Source organism: Pipra filicauda, unplaced genomic scaffold, assembly GCF_003945595.2.
Source record: "Pipra filicauda isolate LSUMZ 115617 unplaced genomic scaffold, ASM394559v2 scaffold204_size1372650_pilon, whole genome shotgun sequence".
NCBI classification, from domain to species: Eukaryota; Metazoa; Chordata; class Aves; order Passeriformes; family Pipridae; genus Pipra; species Pipra filicauda.
Window position 1 is genome coordinate 717,764 of NW_024104315.1, and position 16,912 is coordinate 734,675.

At 43.2% G+C, this 16,912-nt stretch overlaps 1 long non-coding RNA gene across 1 annotated transcript in view; it reads left to right on the plus strand.

The window, feature by feature from the left end:
* LOC114000002 overlaps positions 1–16,912 on the plus strand; it is an 88,175-nt gene that overhangs the window by 43,921 nt on the left and 27,342 nt on the right. Inside the window, exons 3-4 of the long non-coding RNA XR_005563381.1 lie at positions 7,655–7,715; positions 11,955–12,060. This is a non-coding gene — a long non-coding RNA (uncharacterized LOC114000002). The remainder of the gene's footprint in view (positions 1–7,654; positions 7,716–11,954; positions 12,061–16,912) is intronic.

Below are 16,912 nucleotides of genomic sequence, written 5' to 3' on the forward strand. Positions count from 1 at the left end.
CTTCAGCAGCAATTGGTGTGAGAAGCATTTGGGCTGGAGAACTGTCTGTGTGCAGAAAACCTCTTCACGTGTGTGGTGTTAAGGGTGAAGTGGTTTAGGTCTCCCATCAGGATTCTTCACTGCTCATCTTCAGCATTTCACCTCTCTGGCCCCTTTTATCCCCTGTGAGCAGAGTTAGGATAGGTACAAAGGTGTTCATCTGCTTTAGTGAGGCCCCAAAAAGGCATTTACAGGGGGAGCCAAGGGGACCACAGTCCCCAAATTGGAACTGTGCAGCATGAGTTGATTCCTGAGTTACAGGGAAGATGATTCTGGCTTTCCACAGCCCTTCAGACACTAGTGAATTTTGGTCTCTCAAAACCATGTAATGTTGGATACTTTGATATTTGCAGAGAGGCAGGTGCACAGGAAACTAAGGGGAGTCATTACTCCCCGTGAAATCTCCAGCTCTTTCAGCACAGGACTGGAAATCTGATTATTCCCAGCCCATGCTTGCAATGTTTCTGCAGATCCTCTGGTTAATCTTGTCAAGGGACAGAGGTTCTGCACAGCTGGGACTCACACAACCAACCTCCTCCAGCCCAGGAGGTGGAGGGAAGGTGCTGTCCCACTTAAATGCTTGGACACATTTGATATTTCCCATGCATTGATATAGTTGCAGGAAAATATCTGATATTGTTCCAAACACCCATATTGCAGCTTGACAATCTTTCTATTTTTATTGTGGTGTCTGACTATCAAGGGTGGACTCAGTGAGGGTCTAATGACAGCCCATATGCTTTCAGTGTTCTTACTACAGCTAAAAGTTTGGAAATTCTCTGCCAACGGGCCCAAATCCATTGGTGTTTCACTCAACAGCCAAAACTTTGGAGTTTTATATTTTTCCCCTCCCGTAGTTCTCTCTGGAACATTCTTCAAGCAGAATTAAATGGTTGCTCCATGATCTCAATATACTGCAGGAAATATTAAAGAACTACCTGCAGTACCTAAGGCTGCAAACATAATATATGCAATTAAAACTTAGATAATAACTTTTTAAAGTTGCCTTTAATATCCACCGAGTTTCAAATTAAAATGGAATTTTATCCAATATAGTATAATTTAATATATTAAAAAATTCTGCTGTATTTCTTTACTGTGACAGATGCGCATCTCAGCTCTTATGTTGTACAAGAGTGTGATTCTGTGAGAGAAGGTTTTTTGGGAAAAGTAGATGTTTGATTGTTTCATGGACGCTGGAGGGATTAGGGATGAAGCAGCAGCTCCATTTCCCATTTCAGCAGCTTCCTGTGAGGATGCAAAGGGGTGATCACACCAAGTGCTCCCTCCTTTGAACTGCTCTTTGCTTTGTCTCTCCTTTGCTACTTGTTTTATCTTAAAAAAAAAGGTGAAATCTGATTGCAGATTCCTCATGGTGGTGAACAGGATCATTCTACATAAAGAGGATTTGAGGAAAAGCAGGAATGTTGTAGGAAGCAAAAATCAGTACAAAAGTTGTGCTATTCCACGTCCATTGCTTCCTCCCAGACTTGGAGAAGTGAAGCTCTGTTTGCAAATAACTTCTAAGAGCTGTGAAAGGTCAGCCTTTGTATTTTAAGCAGGTTCATTTCCTTTTGGTTAATTCTGAGCCACGATTTTTTGGGGCCGCCCTGGGTCACCTGGTCCAGCATGTAGGAGCAGGCTCCTGCTTTGCCTGTGCAGCCACCCTGGATCTAATGCCAGGGTTTAACAGGGTGAGCACATTTTCCATAATGGAGAATAATGGAACAGTTTAAATCCACTCATACACGTGTTCCTTCATCAGGCAGAGCACATCACGCTCCGTGTGAGGCAGCCAATTAGCCTGGCTTAATTTTAGCACGGAATACAGATGGCACTTTCTTGGAAAGACAGTTTATGTATCAACTCTGCAAACTTCTCACACTCTCCATCAGGTTTATGGAGCCTGGAGGAGAGGAGCTTGTGGATTAGGAACAGCTGGCACAGGCTGAATTCAGAGAAGGATGCAAGTGATGTGGAGTGAGGCAAAGTGCTTGAAGTACTCAGCCAAAACAGCAGGCTCTGCTCCTCAGAGCTGGGGAGGATTCGGGAGGACTGGATGGCACCAGGTTATCTAAATATGCTCCTGAATGAGCTTTACCTCTTCTCTGAGATGGGGTCTCTGCCAGAACTATCCACAGACTTGTCATCTTCAGCCTTCATCACCCACACTGATGGATCACCAGATGTCATTTGTTCCTGCTTTGCTTTAGCACCCCCTGCACACCCAGGGCATGGCTGAGGAGAAGCAGTTCTTCAACGAGCCTTTCCACAGTGCTCTGAGGTAATTCTGGCCTGCCCGTGGTGAGGGATGTGTAACACACTTCGGAAATCCCTCCTTGAGCACATTGGGGCTGAAGCAGAATAATAAAATGGTCAGGGGACATCAACAGTGAAACACAGTTGGTTGCACAGCAGTTCGAGGGAAAACAAGAGCCCTGCTACACTCAGTCCTGGGAGAATCTGCAGGGATGCATTTGAGGGATCCATGAGCAGATTCCTGCAAGGCCAGGAATAGGATTTGAAGCTTGAATGCCTAAATGGAAATAGGGGGTAAATGTTCCTCCAGCTTGCTTTCCCCATGCTCCCCTCTTCTCTTAAAACAAGGCATGAAAACTGGAATGATGCCCCAGGCCCCCAGCAGACACCAGTTGTTGTGCTGTGAGACAACTCATGCCTGTAGAGCAGAGATAGATGAGAGCAATAGCAATTATTTTTAATTTGCATTTCACTGCTTAGGTTATTACATATATAAAACTTCAATTATCATTTTAAAAGGTTATTAGGATGTGTTCCAGTGCTCTCTGCAAGAGATGGAACAGCCCTTGCCCCAGACCTGTTGGTGCTGGTTGCTGCAGGTGCTGCTTTCTTTCCAGAATCAGCAGGAGACAAATTTGGGTGTCACTGGTATTTTGATATCACGTGTGTTTTACTGAAGAAAAAAGATGTTGTTACCCAAAGAAGGAGGAGAAGATCTGCACTCCTCTGAAGCAGAGTGTTTACCAGCAAGTCAAATGCAGGACAGGACTTTCTGGGGTGGCCTCAGCAGAGATAAAGCAGCTTTTCTTGTATTTATTCCCCAGTGTCATTTTTTACCATGTGGTCTGTTTTTGATATTACAAACACCTCTATCTCTCCTTTCCCTTAGCTGGGATTGGATTGTAATTTGAGATAACTGGATAACAGTAAGACCTTCTTCTTAAAGGCTTAAGGAATCCATACGTGGGTATCTCAGCTTTCCAGCCCATCCTTCAAGAGATCCGATGGACAGCAGAGTGGGGGATGTTGTTTTCCAGGGCAGGTAGAAAAACACAGGGAGCAGGGAGGTAGAAATGTTTTCCAGTGGTTGCTGTGTCATTGAAATCTGATATTGCATAAAATAAAGGTGTTTTTAATTAAAATGTGGTTATCATATCACATTGTATCCTAAAAACAGGGCTTTTTATTCTGGTTGAGTATATTCAGCAGTAACTCAATACACATATGCCAAATGCCATAAATTTTATGCATGAAAATCAGAACAAAACTACCTTGTGAGTATTCCCATGTTGTTGCAAACACCCCCCCGAATAAGTATCACATCAAATAAACTTTAGATAATTTATACAATTAAGGTTTTTCATAAGACAAAGCAAGAATAGAGCTTGGTGCTAAAGAAGGTCAAGAAATTTTTATTTAAAATAGAACTGTAAAACTGTTAAACTACCAATATTTAGGAAAAGAAACTACTGAAATTTAAGAATATTTTAAAAAAGGGGGGAGATAAGGATGGTAATTTAATTTTTATGTTGGATTACCAGTTGAAGGGATTTATATTCTGATTGAAATTCGTTTTCTTAATTGACCACCAGAAGTTCTTTGAGTTGTTTCCATCCTTATCATTACTCTGAGTGTTCTTCAGAACTTGGGGCAGGATTTTTTTGAGTAGGGATTTTTTACCCTTTTATGTAGAATATGGTGTTTATTTCTCATTGAAAAATAGTCAGAAACGAAGCTGAGATGGCCAAAAAAAATCAGGACAGATGCAAATTGCTCTTAAAATTCAACACTACAGGTGCATCTACCACATGCAAACCTCCCTGAATTCATCTCTTTGAGCAGTGGAGACGGAAAATGGCTTATTTTTGTGCTGAAAGCAATTATTGGCATGAAAGTTGAACATCATTTTCCTCTATGCAGGTCATATTGTGTGGTTTGTACTACAAAAAAAGCAGGGTAGAGATGTGTTAAGGAGGAGTAAACTTAAAACAGGGTGTATCCATTAATGAAAAAACATTCCAGATCATTCCATTAAGTAGCTGGAACCAAAGGGGACCATATTTCTTTAAGATTTTATCAGTTTTTATACTGCTCTAATTCTTGAAGTAATACAGTAATTTTACATTATTATAAACACAGGCATAAGCTGAAAATACTGTGATTTAGACCAGTAATAGCTAATTTTATGCTACTTTTAAAATTAATATCTCTTTAATAATGACATGTTTCCCTCTCAGAGGATGTTTGTGTACTCAGAAGTCTGGGACATACAAGTAGAGGGTTATATGTCAATAGAATTCATTAATAAAAATTGTCTTTAATAAGAATTATCTTGTCTGTTTGTACAAATTTGGGCTTTTTTCAGGCATCCACAAACAATCCCCATATGCCTGGAGAGATGCAAACAGTAAATGTGAACAGAACTGCTCAAACCTTTACCACCCAAATCACAGGCTTGAAAATTCCACATTTTAGCATTTAATGGAGTTGTAGCAGATGGGGAAGTTTTTCTAGTTCTACTCTTTAAGACATCCCTCTGAAATATATTTTTTTCTCCTACAGATAAACAGCAAAATTGGCTTCTGAGAAACCCAAATCACCACCAGTTCTGTTTATAAATATACCAGCGAGCCTTAAAGTGAATGCAATCAGAGTTTCCACAGCTGTTTTTCCTGAAGGGCAATAATAATAGTACACTTTGAGCAAAACTTTCCTACCTGGGAGCTTAAAATATCCTTGCAGAAAATCTCCTCAGCTGCACCCCATGTTCTGCAGCACCTCTGCCAAAAGAGAAGCATAAAAAGAAAAGATACAACCACAAAGCAGAGTCTTCCTTGACGAATTCTGGGCCAAATTCAACTTTTGGAGCTTATTCCAACCACTCCCCAACTGGAGCCCTGACTCTTAGTTCATGCTGATGGAAAACAGGGATCTTGATCACCTATTTTACCTTTTCACACTTGTTTTTCCCAGTACAGTTTCCCAGGTAACCTCCCTCTGCTCAGCTTAATTAAAACCAGCTAAGATTTTTTTAGGAGTTAAGGATTTATTCCATACCTCCTCTGCAGCCTTTTCTCTCTAAAGGATGCTCCTTCTCCAAACATCCACGAGAAAATGGCACCCAAAGTGCTTTGAACATGCACATGGTGCATTTGGCACATGGAATAATCACCTTCTCTCCATTTGCTCTACAGGAGCAAGCCAACAGTATCCAGGTTTTTTCTAGGAGGCAGATTATCCAGTGTTGGATTCCCAGGCAATCCAATTGCTAATCAACACCCTCAACACAAAGAAGAGCAATTTTGACTGCTCTCACCTACCCCCAGGCTGAGTCACTGTGCTCTTCTCTCTTCCAGAAGTGAGGGCACTGGCAGGGAAGTTGGTTTTGCTGGAATTAGACAAATGCAGGTGGTAACAAGAGCTAATTATATAACAGTGTTAATGCAAGAGCTCTGAAAGGACATCAAACATTTTCCATTGATCCTAATCTGTTTGGGAGCAAGCAGCACCTGGGAGAAAATATTTCCCATGAAAATGGAAGTCTGGGGGAGCTCAGCACATGGTCTTGTCCCAGGATTCTTTTTTATGCTGAATTTGAGCATAAAAAGGGGGAGATAAGAGCTGAACAAGGACTAAAAAAAAATGATACCACAGAGGAAATCATGCAAGCCTGTATGTCTACACTAAAATACATCCCTGGAAGTGTCTAAGGCCAGGTTAGGCTGGGCTTGGAGCAACCTGGGCTAGTGGAAGGTGTCCCTGCCCACGGCAGGAGGCTGGAATGAGATGATCTTTAAGGTCCCTTCCAACCCAAACCATCCTGGAATGGTATGAAATTTTGCTTACAAATTAGACTGCTGTGAACTTCTGGCTTTCTGTGTTTCATGTTCAGGGTTTGCAGCTCCCCAGCTCCAGTGTCAGTGATCCAAGGGGTTGTTGAAATGATTTGTGTTACAGCAGTAAAATATTTGCACGTGTGTAAATTTGGGAAACAAGAGCTAAAGGTGAACAGAAAGCAGGAGCTGGGTCTCAGGGCAGACAACAGGAGTGTGGTTGTACCTCTGGAAATGAAAAACACTCGTTTAGGAAAAGCTCTTCTGGCAGTGTTGGCTGTAAATGTCCTGTGGTGCTTCTTCAACAAGTCAGGTTTACTGGAGTGTCCCGACCTCCAGAGTTCCCCTCCTATATTTCCTGTGTGCAGCACCCAATGTTTTATGGTTACCAGCTCTGCCTTGGCAAGGGCTGTATTTTCAGTATATAGAGTGTTCTGGGAAGTCTCTATTTTAGCAGCTGGCCAAATGGGTGTCAACAGGAGCCTCTGTAGGCCCGGGGTTAACACTGGTTGGAGACAGTCGATGACTCAGCCCCTATTTCAGCAGCTTGAGGACGTTTTGTTTCCTGGTTGCTCCACCTGCTTGCAGATCTCAAACCACCCTTGCTGTGCCTTCTGACAAAATAATGTGGAGGTCCATTAGAGTATAAGAATCCAGTGAAAGGGGAGCAGTGGGATGCTGGCTGTGGGTTCATGCTCAGGACACAAAGTCCCCATGGTGCATCAGCGCAGTGAACGCTGAGCTCAGTGGGCTCCTTGGTTCTGTCACCTGGCAACATGAGCCTGCCTTGTTTTGGGGGAAGGTGCTGATATTTTTCATGGGATGATTGGCTGATGTCTGCTTTGCCAGTACATAGTAATGAGGGAAAAGTTAATTTTTCTCTTATTTCTTTCCTAAGGAGGTAAAGGATGGCTTCAGTTCCCTCGGTCTGGGATATAAATTTGCTTTTGACTTTAAGAGAAGCAACATTTTGGGGTGCAGAGGTAGAAATTCAGAATTAGACCTTTTTAACCCTTTTATCAGAGAAATTTACTTTTTCTTTTAATGCACCATGATGTTTAATGACTGTTTTTTAAAAATATCCCCCTATTAGCACTCGTTTCTCATACTGGAAGGAGGAGAGTTACCACCTGAATGGGAGCATAAAAACACAAGTATAAACAGTTGTCCTTCCTGTTCAAAGTGATTGAACATCAAAAGTCTTCCCTGCATAAGAAATCGCATTGTTTTCTTAAACACCCTTTCAAAAAGCTGTTTAAATCCACAGTGTTTTTAACTTTGACATGTTTGGGGGTTGTGTCATGTCCATCAGGGAGATGGAGCAAACCCTTAATGGTATTATTATTACCATAACTCAAAATGCATTAGAATCATAAAGTTATTAAGGTTGGGAAAGACCTCCAAGATCATTAAGTCCAACCTTCAAGCAAATGCCATAATTCCCCCATAGAGATCAGGAGCACAGAGGGTGACAGCAAATTTGTTGTTACCTCTTCTAAACTGTCATGTTTTGAATTGCACAGAGCAAGGACAGAGGTGACCAGCACTTGAAAATCCCTGCCTGTGATCAGCCTCATCATACAGGTACATCACAATGCATTAAGTGATATTAATGTGATTTGACTGGGATATGGATGTGTGTGTTTATACAGCTCAGCCCATTAACTGGGGACAAGTGGACACCCCTGAAGAGCACAGGACACCAACCACCCAAATGAAAATGTCACTACTTATTAAGAATGGAGCCTTTTTTACATTTTCCTGAAAACTATAATTTAGTTTTTTGTAAAAATGTGGAATTTGCTTTCTCTGGAAGCTCTTTGTAGCCCAGTGGCTGCAGCCCTTTGGGAAACCAAAGCCTCTGCAGAGGCAATTCCAGGATCACTCTGCCCTTGCAGGATCACGGCATTTCTTCCAATTGGATCATTCTCCCATTTCCACAGTGAAAGGATGTCTTTAAACTGGTTTCCCAAATGAACTTTATGTTGGTGTTTTTAAAAGCCTGAGACTGGGAAACATCCAAATTGATGCAGTTTAAAATGGGGTAAAATAAATATTGTTTAATGGTGGCACATTGTGAGGTCAGGACTCTCAAAAAATCACAGATGAAGAAGTGAGGGGTGCCCTCCTTGCATCCTCCGAGCCAAATGTGCAGTAATAAATATTAAATGATGTTTCTAGCTAGCAGATGATCTGTATTCCACAGCTGTATTTCATGCATTCCAGACAGAGAAGTGAATTAGCATCCCATGGAGATATTTTATTTATGCTTTCTTGTTTCCAAACTTGAGAAATACAGACCGGAAACTCAGAAACACAGAACTTCTCTTAGTTAATACAGGTTTTAATGTCATTTCACTAGAATTTAATAATTTAAGATGAAGATAGAAAACAAAAAGTCCTTGAACTTATCATGGTTTGGAACTGAAAATCAGCAGGGTTTTTTAGCATCCAGTGAAGACCAGACAACTAGAAATGCCAGGAGAAATTTTAAAATTTCATGTTGCAGAGAAATGAGGAAAACCTTCATTGGATGTGAGTCTTCTCATAGATTTTGGGTTCATTGCAGCCCAGCTAATGCCCTCAGTGGGTTTAACCTGCTTTACCGTGTTGCAATTGAGAGCAAAATACATGAAAACACCCGGGTTTGACATTCACTGTTTATGGTCTTATTTGAAAGGACATCTCTGTGTATAACAAGTTCAGATGGAATAGTATTCACTCCTAGATTTCAAGGAAATCCTGTGGAATACCATTGCCTGATCACAACAACTGGCCTGAGCTTGGAGCATTGTAGTGCTTGAGTTACTGCAAGTATTTTTACAATTTTGCTCCCCTGTGTGTTTGGGGAGGGGATCTTTGGTTGCTTGTTTGTATTCTGGAGGATGTTGGTGTTTGAACCATCTGGGGGCAACAACAGGACAGGAACATCACTGGCCAAACTTGAACCTATTCCACTAATCTTACACACTGGGAGAAGTGTTCAGGGCCAGGGTGAGCCACCTGCTCTGGTGGAAGGTGTCCCTGCCCATGGCAGGGGGTTGGCAATAGATGATCTTTGAGGTCCCTTCCAACCCAAAGAATTCCATGATTTTATAATATGGAGGGTATTTAAGGGATTTCTTGCTGTCACTGAAAGCTATTGCTTGTGTTTGGGAGTGGATAATGTCACTGGGAATATTGCTGGAACGGGGACTGGCAGCTCAGGAGAGGAATGCCAGCTGGAGCTGGAACAGGAAAGGATGGAGAAATAAAAACCTTGGATGGCAGCAGGTACAAGGGAAGGGGGTTCTTGGAGGAGGGAGACGTGACAGCTGGGATTCCTAAATCACTTGTTTGGAGGGAGAGGCTCTCCTTAACTATGGGAATAGCCAAGATGGGCTGGATGAGAGTGGGGCTGGCAGGCAGACAGGCTGCTCCATGGGACTCCTGGTCCCAAAAGCCTGCAAGTGCTACTTTGACATCCTCAGCAGTGGCACTTGGGTTCTTTTACTCCTTCTCAGTACCCCAGATTTGGAGACCCCAGATTTGGACACTCACAGAACCATCTCTTTACCATTGCAATTCTCTGCACCACAGAGGGCCTCTGTGCCTCCAGGCTCCATGGGCTGTCTCAGAGGATTTCCCTGGCTGCAGAGGAAAGGCAAGGCTGGAGCTCAGCTGGCTTCCCATTGTTTGCAGGTGGCAAACATCTCACTGGAACTGGAGCCTGCACACATTTGCCCACTGTTTCCTGATACAAATTTCCCTTTCCAATGATGCTCTTCGGATTCCTGGTCCAAGGTGTACAAGTTGTTGGGAGGCTGGCCCAGCACTGATGGCATTGAATGGAGATTACTTGGAAACTGTTGAACCACTGGTCATCTGGAATCCATTTCATTGCTGCCAGGAAAGGGAGAACAAAGTGCTCCAATTAGCTGCTGCTCATTTTCAACCATGTCAGTTAATTAGCTGAAGATCCACCAGATGGGGAAGGATTTGTCACACAGCTTTCAGGGGCCCAGGCACTGCTTGTTGCCCAGTTTCAAGCACTTGGGATTTTTAATTTTTGCCTTTTTCCAGGAGGCTGAATATAGGAGGGGAAGGTGGACTCCCAATTCTTTGTTCCTTTAGGTGCTGCTTAGACTTCAGTTTCCAGCACACTGATTGGAACCCAGGTGATCTTGTCACCCAAAACTTTCACTCATCAAAGATCCAGCTTTGCTCTTTATCACAATGGCTGTGAAGTGGGAATGAAGTCAGGCCTTCAGGTACATTTGCTGTGGAATTTATGTCTCCCAGGCAGCACCTGCCCACTGCCCTGGTGATTCTGGAACCAAAGGAACAGAGGCATGGAGATAAGTCCTGCCTTCCAGGCTTGTCAGGGGGTCCACAGGGCTTTCCAGGGAATCTCTGGAACACAGGTGAGCACTGTGAGAGGTGTGGAACTGCCCAGCATTGAGGAGTGATTTGGGGATTGCAGATTGAGCCTTGAGTAAGGAGCTGAGAAATCTAAGTCTCCTCTTTCCTATTCCAGCTCAGCTACAGGAATCTTGGAGAAATATTATCTTGGCCTCTGAGTGCACACACAGGTGAGTCCATGTCATAAACTAGGATTAGGATTATAAGTGAAACAAATGGTCACGTTTGGCAGTGTCGCCGTTCCCATATGAGCACCTGCCTCCAAGAGCTCTGATCATTTGTCCCCACGGCGGAGACTCACCTGCACATTTGCCTCCAATCCCTGAATTTTTTAGAGAATTCTGTTTGCTGCAAACAGAGCCTGTGCCCTGCTTCCCCAGGCACTTGTCTTTGCATCCCTGAGCTCAGGCTCCTCCACGATTTCCCACTTCCTTTGACATTTCTTTTATTGCTCTCCCGTGCACCAGCTCACACTAACACATGTTAGAACAGCAACATCTTTTTGTAGCGCTGGTTTTAATTAGTCTGCACCTTCCCCTGGGATGGCTGGTTGCTCTAAAGCTTTCTGCAGGTGCCTGCTTTGTGCTCTGTGACTCACCACATTACCTGCAGGTGATACAATGCAGGAGCTCCTGGTGGTTGTTGCTGTTTAGGTGACTCCCTGAATCCTCCCCAGCGTGCAGAATTCTCTGATCTTGGCTGATGAAAATTACTGGCAGTGTGGAAAGAATATTTTTAATGATGAGGGAAGGGAAAGATGAAGGTGGGCACTTTCAAAGCCCCTTCTGTGATTTTGGTATTCAGAGCCCACTTGTTTGAAGGGAAACCAGTGTCTGAGTCCCACGGAAGGCTTTCAAGAACTCTTTGTTTCAAAATATAAGAACAGAAATGGAGGAAGAAGTTTACAAAGATAAATAAAGCAATAGGTGATACAGTGCAAGGAAGTTATTTCATCAATGTTTGGCTGTACTTGCAATGGCTAAACACAAGAGTAACTGGCAGTGAAGTTGTATTACAGAATGTGCTGAGTTGGAAGGGACCACAAGGACCATCCAGTCCAACCCTCAGCCCTGCACAGGCCCATCCCCAAGAGTCCCACCCTGTGCCCCAGAGGATCATCCAAACCCTCCTGGAGCTCTGGCAGCCTTGGGGCTGTGCCCACTGCCCTGGGGAGCCTGGTCAGTGCCAACCACCCTCTGGGGGAAGAACCTTGTTCTAATATCCAACCCAAACCTGCCCTGACACAACTCCAGTTGTGCTACAAGGGCCTGCAGACCCTCTCTCTGAGTCTGCCACACCACACTGTCCTATCATCAGACCCCTGTACAGAGCCTTTGATAACTTCCCAGTTTCCTGTGTTTAGCTGGTGGGCTCCATAAACCTTCACTAATGGTTTTTGCATCCTACATCTTCTCATTACAGCACGTTTGCCTGAACCTCTGTGCCACGCTGTTCACAGCAAGTTTTGTGAAACACATCAGATCATCAGCAGTTTTGCTTCTCTAAGTCGTGGAAAACGTAAAACCTGGTAATTCTTTCTCAGTTTGCTTTCTGACACCTGAGATCTTGACTTTGCTTATGTGAGCTGCATCTTGGCCCACTTAATTAGTCTTCTGTTTGTGTGCTGTAGCTGATAAATTAACCATAATTAAAGTATTTATTATAACTGATCATTCACCCCAGTTCTGTGTGGAATCACAGAGGGTTGGAAGGGACCTTAAAGCTCATCCAGCCCCTGCCATGAGCAGGGACACCTTCCACTATCCCATGTTGCTCCAAACCCTGTCCAGCCTGGCCTTGGACACTTCCAGGGATGGGGCAGCCACAGCTTCTCTAGGCAACCTGTGCCAGGGTCTCCCCACCCTCACAGCCAGGAATTTCTTCCAGATATCGCATCTAAACATCATGGTGTGAAGTGCTGTAAAATTTTCTTATGCCAAATTCCTATGGATTTCAGCAGAATTTTAGAATCAATTAGATGAGGGTATAATTTCTGCATGGGAATGTCTGCATTGGACCAGCCGACCAGTGGGAATATGGGAAGATCAGAGCTGAGTTGTTTCTAAAAGAGCTTGAGTTGTTTCTGAAGCAGAGCACCAGTGGTCAATATTGCATGTTCCACTGAATTATTGTCTTCATGAAGATTAATAGTGGTTTGAGGCCCTAAGCAATAGTGCAGTCCTGGTTTATTTTAGCTTTAATTCATAATTTACTCTTCCCTTCTTGCCTGGTGGTGTTGAATGTCCTGCTCTGTTCTCTTGTTACATCCATGAAAAACCGACGTGAAGCCAAAAGCGGAGATTAGAATTTGAGCCTTCACTGCTGCTCCTCTCAGCAATATTGATCACTTCAATTATTGCCCTTTCAGGAATGAAGCCTGAAAAGGCACAGAGCAGTGGCAACAAGAGCCAAGAGGCAGAAGTGCCTGTCCCTGGTGCCAGAAGCAGGGCTTTGGTCCTCCCCTCCTTGCAGGAGGAGGAAACACTCAACCCTTCATCCAAGTGCTCGGGGAATGTGTGATGATCTCACATCAAGCATCCCTCAAAAAAGCGTTTTGTTCTTGGATGTCTTCTGGTTTCCTTGTGATTTACTGCATTTCTATTTCTGCCATCCATGACCTGTGAGTGTGGACTGAGCATCTGCCTGTGCAAGTGCTGCTTTTGTCTGAGACACTCAAAGACTCAGGAAAATCCAAAAAAACCTCTTGCTTTTTAAGACACTGTGATTTCTGAACCTACACTTCTCTGAGAGATTAATAGCTTTGGATACATGAATTACCAATTTAACTATTGATAAACCATCAGAGGAAAGAATGTGCTGTGGACTGGATTGGGGTCCAGGAAGGTCATAAGGTTTGTTATAATATAAAGGCTACAATTTTTACATCCTAATGTCTGAAACTGCATTATGCCAGAAATCCTCTCCCCGATTTCAGTGGAATGACTCGCCTGGCTTGCAGGAAGGTGGCTTATCTTAAGCTGCATTGTCTGTACACTTCAATAGAGCTTAAAAGAGAAAAGTCTGAGAGAAGACAAAGAATTAAGCAGTTGTGTCATTAAGCCTTCAACATTTGCAAATAGGGCTTTGGCTCAGCTCAACTTCCCAGTGGCAAGTACATTGTTTGGCTTGGTCATTTAGTTACTTATTAAAGCCCTCAGAAAGCTTTTTCAGTATTTCTTCTTTTGTTAACTTCTGTCACACAAACTGTATTTAATGCTTTCTCTCTTTTCTCATCCTCTGGCCCTGCAATATTCAAATTAGGTAAGTAGAAAATGCAGTGATTTAATTGTGAATCCCAAACAAAAAGTTTGCAGAACTTCTTTCTGACACACAAACAGTAATTTTCATGCCACAAGATGAACATTAGTGAACCTGCCATTACATTTACACGTAACGAAACCTTTTCAGCTCAGGGACCCTTTTCAGCTCAGCTCCACAATCATTTTTTTTTTTGAGATAATCTGTCATTTGAAAACCTTGCAAGTAGAAATTAGTCCACAATAACCCACCCACAGTCCAAAGCAGCTCTGTGGCTTTTAAAAATGTACTGAAGAGGCTCCTGTGTGGAGATAAACAGTGTTTTAAGCGTTTCTGTCATAGGAATTGATGAGGTTTTATCTTTGTGACAGTGTCCACCCACATTTTATTTTTTTCATTCATACAATTAAACACCAATTTGCTGGGACAAAAGTGTAGATAAAAGAATTAGCTCGTGCTTCAGTGATTCTTCATTAATAAATGCAGCAGGAATTGGCCTGTGAGGGATGTGACAAGCAAAGTGCTGAGAGATGCTTCACAGAGCAGCAACTATCGCCTTTGCCTCTCCAAGAGCAGCGTGAACAAAGTCAGACCATAGGAGGGCTGTAGTTAGTGGAATAACTCTCTCTTATTGTAAGATTTTCAACAAAAAAACCCCACTGCTTCATTAGCTTTGCTGTTCTGGAGACCTCCAGGTGAGCTGGGATGATCCCAGGAAGGGTGGTGGCTGCTGGATGTGTATCAAGCTGGTTTATTCCTGCTCGGGACTTGGGACCGTGCTTGATCCTGATCCATTCTCCACCAGAAAAAGACATAGATGAACCATCCATGCCATAGGCTCAAGTCCCAGTGAGAGGGACAGCAATGGACTCCTGGGTGCGCTTCCCAAACAGGAGGGCAGGGCCGTGGGCATGGGGAGGCCACAGCCTGCAGTTTGGGGTGAAGTCAAGTACATGGGAGAGCAAAACAAGTTTTCATGGTGTTCTCAGGTTTGCATTTTATCCCTCTTTGTTTGCTTTGTTCCCAGGTGCCCACAGTCAGTGCCTGCAGAGCTTTCAGAGCGGGGTTGGTGTGCTCTGCTCAGTCTCTGACAGGTACCAGGGGTACCACGAGGTGCTCAGCAGGAACATCACCTCCTGATGTCCAGCTGACTTGGTATCTGCTCTGAAAAACTCATGATCCAACTGTCCCAGTGTCAGATCTGAAGGGAATAAGCCCCCAAAAATGCTACTACCTGGTGTTTCCTTTCATACCTGAGACACGCCCCTAACACAGCCATTAGACTGTGTGTGAGACAAGGTAATTTTATCTGGGAGTGACAGATAATTAATGAATTTTTCCTTTGCTGTGGTGTTGCAGCCCACGTCCACGTCACTCACCTAATTCCAAAGAAGGGATTATGGCCACCACCACCAGCCCATGGTGCCAGGTTGAATAAGTTCCTACAGGGACCACAAGGTAAGAGCTTTGGAGCATAACCCTGGCACTTTAATAAGGACATTTTACAGTGTTTATTCTGTGATCTACAGCAAACAGAAAAAAATCATACACATAAGAAGTCTAAAAACATTCTATGCTAGATATTTTAATTAAAATTTTTATTTATGATATTTTAGCCCATTTGAAATGGGAATAGCTCTAGGTTTAAAACAGGAAGGATTTTCTTTATCTCCATATTAAAAGCAAAAGGAAAAGGAACATCCTTGTTTTAACATTTTAAGTGCCTTCATGCCAAGTATAAATGAAGATCCTGGATTTTATTTTTTAATGAAACTTAATTCAGCCTAGTTAGGAAACCAATAACCATATTTCCTAATTGAGTTTATTAAAGTAATAAACACAGCTATTCCAGGAAATGAAAACGTTTCAGGATATGAAATACAGAGTTCTCTGAAGCAGATATTCAAGTGGGGGTACCTGCCATTTCCCAAGGCATTTTGGTATAAACCAGAGTCCTTTGTTTCTAAAGATGCTGGGTGTCATCCAGTCTCACTGATGTCTGTGAGTGTTACGGGCTCTCAGCATTTTTGAGAACTCATCTGATTTATTTGGATGTTTAAGGTGGATTTAGAGGTCTAATTCTAAGCAATGAGATACTCCTGTGATTGTCTTAGGCCCCGACTTTCAAAGACAGCATCAGCTTCATTAAGGCTGAAATGACAGAGCTGGAATTGATATTTAATAATGCACTAAACTCTCCTGAGGCTCCAGTGCAGGAATGCCAGAGCTCAACAGTTACTAAGAGAGGTCACACAGCAGAGGGTTTGTTATTCATCAGGATCACTGGATTTCTAGACAGTTAAGAAAGTGAAAACCACAAAAATCAGCCTTTTCCCATCAAACTGGAATAGGAATGTTTGGGTTTTTTCTCAGCAGGAAAGAGGGCATGAACTTAGAATCACAGAATGGTTTGGGTTGGAAAGGACCTCAAAGTCCATCCATCCCACCCCCTGCCATGGGCAGGGACACCTTCCACTAGCCCAGGTTGCTCCAAGCCCTGTCCAACCTGGCCTTGGACACTTACAGGAGCAGCCACAGCTTCCCTGGGCAGGTCACGTGGAATATTTTGCTCTGTCTCTCGAGTCACAATGATGTTTTACCCAGTCTGGGCTCAAAACAGGAAAGGTGAAGAAGTCCAGGTCCAGGGCTGAGGGAGGCTTGTGGAAAAGCCTGAAGGAACTGATGTTTCCCAAATCCCAGAAGAAGTGTCTGAAGGCACATTTAGCTCTGCAGTGTTTTTTTGAAACAGGTTTTTCTCTACAATGCTTTAGTCACAATAAATAGTATTTTAAAGAGGCTGTTTGGCTGCAGTTTATCCCAGAGGGAAGAAGTTTAGGGATGGGCAGTAGCCCACTGGTCTCGGGGAGCAGAGCAGAGATTGGAAGGAAGCATGGTCTTGGAATTGTAATTCCTTGTACTGACTGAGCATGTGAGACCTGAGCCCAGGACACAGACACACTCCCTGGCACAAATTGAAAATCTCCATTTACTCTATAAAACAGAGATCTTTAAATTGTAAGAGGAAAGTTTATAACTTAGAAAGACTTTTGTTCACCCAAGGAAATGTTTGTTGAGGAACACAGGCAGCTTTATCAAACTTTTTTTATAAATCAACACCCTGA